Here is a 7398-nt window from a genome sequence, read left to right as displayed (position 1 = left end):
AGTAAGTGTGCATTTAAAGTTAACACTCAGTAGTCTTAATATGTTAATGGTGTTCCAACAGCTCTGAAAGTAGTAAAACTTTAGGACCTCCTTTTCTCTAGTTTTGAATTAATAATCATATAATGCATGCATGCATATTGATATAGCTTTGTTCCATTTATGTGATGATACAAAAAGTTGTAAAAACCAGCATTACTGATATCATGGGATGAAATTCTTCTAACAAGAAACCAAAATAAATGTGAACGTTAACCAAGACAGAGCACAACTACACCTAATGATAGGGTTGCTAGAGGCTTGTTATTTACTACTGATGCTCTTTAGGGAGGGGAAAAACTAGTTCTTTGTTTCATGCCTTTTACAGTAATGATAATTTGCCTCTACTGTGCAACTCATTGCTCTCCACTGATAGATTTTAGGAGTAAGAGCAAAGGAAGCAATAACACAGAGGTTATTAGATCAACTTGAATAAAAATTTAGCTCCCTGGAATTTTTAACTAATTAGAACTCTCCATCTCCCACCCCCTTTGCTATTATAGATGAGAGGAAAAGAGACTGAGTATTTATGTAACACTTTTCTCATAGCTAAATGTACAATGCAAAATAGGAATTAGTGAACTCTAATTCTTAGTCTTTGCTAACAGGGGGAGCTGAAACTTAGAAAATATTTAAAATCAATTGATTTAGGAAGGAAATTTTTATGTTTGCATTTGAATATGAATTTTTCTAATCTAGGTAGTCCCAGAGACTCAGTTAACTAAAGGCTATTGAATGAAATATCTTGCTTAATGAATTTTCTAATTAATGATTAATCTAAGTATGCAATGAAACTGAGGCAAGGATGCTTTGCATAAGATGTCTCGAACTTTGTGTACAGTTTTTTGTTGTTGTTGACCACTGACCCAATTTTGTCTGTCTTAAGTTTTTTTTTGTTGCAAATAATAAAGGTCTAATTCAAACTAAATGAGAACAAAAGTGTACTTTATATTAAAGATATGAGCGATTCTCAAGGAACCCAAGGGCAGAAAGTATAATCCAGGCACATGAGAAAGTATAACTAGGAATGAGAAGCCGTCAATGGCTAAGGGAGCTTTCCTCTTTCTTTCTCTCCTCCTTTCCCATCCCTGGTGCCTTTGGGTCTCTTGTTTTTCTTTGTTTCTTTCTACCCAAGAGCTCCCAAGTTTTACATTCTAAATTCAGGCAACCAGCAAAGACTGCATTTCTGAATCCCCAATTTCCAATTCTGATTGACCCAGTTTGGACCAGATGTCAGCCCAGGATTTGATTATCTATGGCTGGGTTTGAAAGATCATGTGGTATAAATATGGTTATTAGGCCCCAAACCTAAGTGAGGGGACATACAGTTCTTACAGAAAGGGAGGTGGTGGGATGAAAAGAACATCAAATGCTGTCCGCCATTAAGTATAATCAGAAATAGAGCACATTTGCCTGTGCTTATCTGCTTATCTTCATGCATTAAACAAGAATGAAGGTCAGATAGCATATTATCTAGTCTTATATTAAGGACTATAAACCTAAGGCCCAGAGATATTTTAAAAATTATTGAGGGTCACATGAAAAACTGTTACTGGAATCCTAACTTTATGGTTTCTAGTCTTCCTAACTGCTAATAACCAAGTAAGCAGAGTATCTAATAAAATGTTAACATACTTTAAAAGAGATCTCATAAAATATAAAATAATCTTGATGAATATTTTTGCCTAAGCAAAGTAAATATAGAGGAAAAGCAACATCATTTTTCCATGTTATTACAACGAAGCAGTAAACATCAGAGGTCTGTGGATAATGGCCATTATTTTCAAAAGTAAATTTTTAAAAGAATATAAAAACATAAAAACAGAGGGTGATTTTGAAGAACAAATTATTGGTCTATATGACTTAATGTTGCTAGGCTTAAAGAAGGAGTCATGTAAATATGATATTTTGGCTACTGGGAAACACAGATTATAAACTGAATCTGTTTTCTCCTTTTGACCTGTGCATTCATTCAGTTTTTATGTATTGAATGTCTGCTATGTGCTGAGCCCTATTTTAGGCACTGAGGATACAGTGATGAACAGAACAAAGTTCCTGCACTCAGGGAGTTTGCATTGTAGAGACCAATGCAGGCAATGAACAACAAAATAGTAAAGAACATATAATGTCAAATAGTGATAAGGGCTATAAGGCTAATAAACCAAGATAATGGGATAAAGAATTATAAGTGGTGCTACTTTAGGTAACAGTGGTCAATGAAGGTGTCTCTGATGAGGTGACATTGAACAGAGATTGGAATGAAACAAGGGAACAGGGTATCTGAATATCCAGTAGAAGAGTACTTGAGGCAGAGAGAATAGCAAATGTAAAGGCCTTGAGGTGGGAATCTGCTTGGCCTATTTATGAAACAATAAGGAGGCCAATTTATAGAGCAAGGGAGACAGTGGTAGAAAATGTCAGAGATGTATTCAGAAATCAAATCATGTAGGCCTTTTAGGACAAAATAGGAGTTTTGGATTTTACTCTTTGTATTGCAAAGGCATTGGGAGGTTTGGAGAATAAGAACTTGATTTGATTTATATGTAGAGAATATTCTGGCTGTTGTGTGGAGAATAAACTTCAAGAGGAAAAGAGAAGAAGCAGGGAGACCAGGTAAGAGAACGTTATAGTAACCCAGGTAAGAAAATGCTTGAGTTAAGGTGGTAGTAGTGAGGGAAGTAAAAAGTAGTTATATTCTGAAGGCACACATACATAAATACATATGTATGATTTTTGAAATAATTTTAGATTCATAGGAAGTTGCAATAAATGTACAGAGAGAGCCTGTATAACTTTCACCTGGCTTCCCTCAATGTTATGGTACATAACTATAGTACAATATCAAAACCCAGAAAATTGACATTGATCTTATTTAGATTTCCCACTTATAAAAATAGTTATGTATGTATGTGTATATCTACTTTCATGTAATCACCACCACATCAAGATACTTCACTGTACCATCACAAGGCTCTCTCATTCTATTTATAAAGCCACACTCACCTCCTTTGTCCTCTTCCCTTACCTCTTACTTTTAACTTGTTCTCTGTCTCTATAATTATGTTATTTCATGAATGTTGTGTAATGTTCCTCTTTATCCCTTGTAATTTTCTTTGCTCTGAAATGTACTTTATGGGAAAGTGATTTTTTTTCTTCCAAAGTTTTATTTAAATTCTAGTTAGTTAGCATATAGTGTAATATTCAAGAGTAGAATTTAGTGATTCATCACTGACATATAATACCCAGTGCTCATCATAACAAGTGCCCTCCTTAGTACCGATCCCTCATTCCCCACTGACCTCCCTCCATCAATCCTCAGTTTGTTCTTTATAGTTAAGAGTCTCTTATGGTTTGCTCCCCTCTCTCTCTTTTTCATGGGAAAGTTATTTATTTATTTATTTATTTATTTATTTATTTATCTATCAATATATGAAGTTTATTGTCAAATTGGTTTCCATACAACACCCAGTGCTCATCCCAAAAGGTGCCCTCCTCAATACCCATCACCCACCCTCCCCTCCCTCCCACCCCCCATCAACCCTCAGTTTGTTCTCAGTTTTTAAGAGTCTCTTATGCTTTGGCTCTCTTCCACTCTAACCTCTTTTTTTTTTCCTTCCCCTCCTCCATGGGTTTCTGTTAAGTTTCTCAGGATCCACATAAGAGTGAAAACATATGGTATCTGTCTTTCTCTGTATGGCTTATTTCACTTAGCATAACACTCTCCAGTTCCATCCATGTTGCTACAAAGGGCCATATTTCATTCTTTCTCATTGCCACACAGTGTATCCATTCATCAGTTGATGGACATTTAGGCTCTTTCCATAATTTGGCTATTGTTGAGAGTGCTGCTATAAACATTGGGGTACAAGTGCCCCTATGCATCAGTACTCCTGTATCCCTTGGGTAAATTCCTAGCAATGCTATTGCTGGGTCATAGGGTAGGTCTATTTTTAATTTTTTGAGGAACCTCCACACTGTTTTCCAGAGTGGCTGCACCAATTTGCATTCCCACCAACAGTGCAAGAGGGTTCCCGTTTCTCCACATCCTCTCCGGCATCTATAGTCTCCTGATTTGTTCATTTTGGCCACTCTGACTGGCGTGAGGTGATATCTGAGTGTGGTTTTGATTTGTATTTCCCTGATGAGGAGCGACGTTGAGCATCTTTTCATGTGCCTGTTGGCCATCTGGATATCTTCTTTAGAGAAGTGTCTATTCATGTTTTCTGCCCATTTCTTCACTGGGTTATTTGTTTTTTCGGGTGTGGAGTTTGGTGAGCTCTTTATAGATTTTGGATACTAGCCCTTTGTCTGATATGTCATTTGCAAATATCTTTGTGGGAAAGTAATTTTTAAAAAATCTATGTATATCTATGTATATCTTTTTTTCCCTATCCATTTGCTTTTAGTCTACACATGTCTTTATGTTTGAAGTAAATTTCTTGTAGACAGCATATACTGGACCATATTGGTTTTATCCACCATGCCAATCTCTGTCTTTTAAGTGGTGGATTTGGACTATTTACATATTAGAATAATTATTGATATGTTAGGGCTGTCTTCCAAATTTTTAAAAGTTTTTTTTAAGTTTATTTATTTATTGTTGAGAGAGAGGAAGAGAGAGAGGCAGAGAGAGAGGGAGACAGAAAATCCCAAGCAGGCTCTGCTCTGTCAGCACAGAGCCTGATGCAGGGCTCTAACTCATGAGTTGTGAGATCATGACCTGAGCCGAAATGAAGAGTTGGTTGTTTAAGTGACTGAGCCACCCAGGCACCCCTCCAATGACTTACTCAATGACTTACTGATTACTGAAATGACTTACTCATTTCACTTAGCATAATAACCTCTAGTTCCATCCACGTTGTTGCAGATGTCACTATTTCTTTCTTTCTGATCACCAGGTAATATTCCATTGTGTGTGTGTGTATGTATGTGTATATATATATATATATATATATATATATATATATATATATATGCTTATTTATCCATTCATCAATCGATGGACATTTGGACTCTTTTCATAAATTGGTTATTGTTGATAGTGATCCTATAAACATAGGGGTGTATATGCCCCTTTAAATGAGCATATTTGTATCCTTTAGATAAATACCCAGTAGTGCAATTGCAGGAACCTCCATACTGTTTTCTAGAGTGTCTGCACCAGTTTGCATTCCCACCAACAGTGCAAAAGGGTTCACTTTCTCTGCATCCTTTCCAATATCTGTTGTTACTGAAGTTGTTAATTTTAGCCATTCTGACCGGTGTGAGGTGATATCTCATTGTGGTATTTCTCTAATGATGAGCAGTGTTGAGCATCTCTTTTTTGTGTGTCTGTTAGCCATCCAGACGTCTTCTTTGCTAAAGTGTCTGTTCATGTCTTCTGCCCATTTCTTCACTGGATTATTTATTTTTGGGGTGCTGAATTTGATAAGTTCTTTACACATTTTTGATGCTAATCCTTTATTTGATATGTCATTTGCAAATATCTTCTCCCATTCCATTGGTTGCCTTTTAGTTTTTCTGATTGTTTTCTTTGCTGTGCAGAACCTTTTTATCTTGATTAGGTCCCAATAGTTTGTTTTTGCTTTTATTTTCCTTGCCTCTGGAGACATGGCAAGTAAGAAGTTGCTGCAGCCACGGTCAAAGAGGTTGCTGCCTGTATTCTCCTGTAGGATTTTGATGGTTTCCTGTCTCACATTTAGGTCTTTCATTCATTTTGACTTTATTTTTGTGTATGGTGTAAGAATGTGGTCCAATTTCATTCTTCGGCATGTTGCTGTCCAGTTTTCCCAGCACCATTTGCTGAAGAGACTGTCTTTTTATCCATTGGATATTCTCTCCTGCTTTGTCGAAGATTAGTTTGCCATACATTTGAAGGTAAATTTCTGTGTTCTCAATTCTGTTCCATGAATCTATGGGTCTGTTTTTGTTCCAGTACCATACTGTCTTGATGATTACACCTTTGTAATACAGTTTAAAGTCTGGAATTATATGCTTCCAGCTTTGGTTTTCTTTTTCAACATTACTTTGGCATGGAAAACCCAAAAGACTCCGCCAAAAAATCTGCTAGAACTGATATGTGAATTCAGCAAAGTTACAAGACATAAAATCAATGTACAGAAATTGATTGCATTTCTGTACACCAATAATGAATCAGCCGAAAGAGAAATAAATGAATCAACCCCATTTACAAATGCACCAAAACCATAAAATACCTAGAAATAAACCTATCCAAAGAGGTTAGATCTGCATGCTGAAGACTATAGAAAGCTTATGAAAGAGATTGAAGAAGATACTAAGAAATGGAGAATAATTCCATTCTCATGATTGGAAGAATAAATATTGTTAATTGTTTATGCTACTGAAAGCAATCTACACATTTAATTCAATCTCTTTCAAAATACCACCAGCATTTTTTTCCAGAGCTAGAACAAATAATCCTAAAATTTATATGGAAACTTGTAAAAATTTAAATATTAGTTAACATACAGTGAAATATTGGTTTTCAGAGTAGAATTCAGTGAGTCATCACCTACATCCAACATCCAGTGCTCATCACCCATTTAGCCCATCTCGCACCCACTTCCCTCCATCAACCCATAGTTAAGAGTCTCTTATGCTTTGTTTCCCTCTCTTCTTCCCTCCCCTTTTCATATATCCATGTGTTTTGTTTCTTAAATTCCACATATGAGTGAAATTATATGGTATTTGTCTGTCTCTGGCATAGACATGTATATGTCTATACATATATATGTATATATCCATATATCTATATCTATCTCTCTATATCTATGTATCTATATATATATCACACCTTCTTTATCCATTCATCAGTTAATGGAAATTTGGGCTCTTTCCATAATTTGCCTATTGTTGATAATGCTGCTGTAAACATTAGGGTGCATGTATTCCTTTGAATCAGTATTTTTGTATCCTTGGGGTAAATACCTAGTAGTGCATTTCCTGGATCATAGGGTAGTTCGATTTGATTTTTAACTTTTTGAGGAACTTACATACTCTTTTCCAGAGTGGCTGCACCAGTTTGCATTCCCATCAAGAGTGTAAAAGGATTCCCTTTTCTCTTCATCCTTGCCAACACCTGTTATTTCCTGTGTTGTTAATTTTAGTCATTCTGACAGGTGTGAAGTTGTATCTTATCATGGTTTTCATTTGAATGTGTCTGTTTCATTTTCTTTTTATGTGTCTGTTAACCATCTCTATGTCTTCTTTGGAAAAATGTCTATTCATGACTGCTGCCAATTTTTTATCTGGGTTATTTGTTTTTTAGTGTCACAGGGTAGTTTAAAAAAAGTTTTGTGGAACTTCCATGCAATTTTCCATACCATACACCATTTTACATTT

The sequence above is a fragment of the Panthera onca genome, chromosome X (genome assembly GCF_046562875.1).
Source record: "Panthera onca isolate mPanOnc1 chromosome X, mPanOnc1 haplotype 2, whole genome shotgun sequence".
NCBI classification, from domain to species: domain Eukaryota; kingdom Metazoa; phylum Chordata; class Mammalia; order Carnivora; family Felidae; genus Panthera; species Panthera onca.
The sequence above is the reverse complement of the archived record's forward strand: the minus strand, read 5'-3'. Positions refer to the sequence as shown.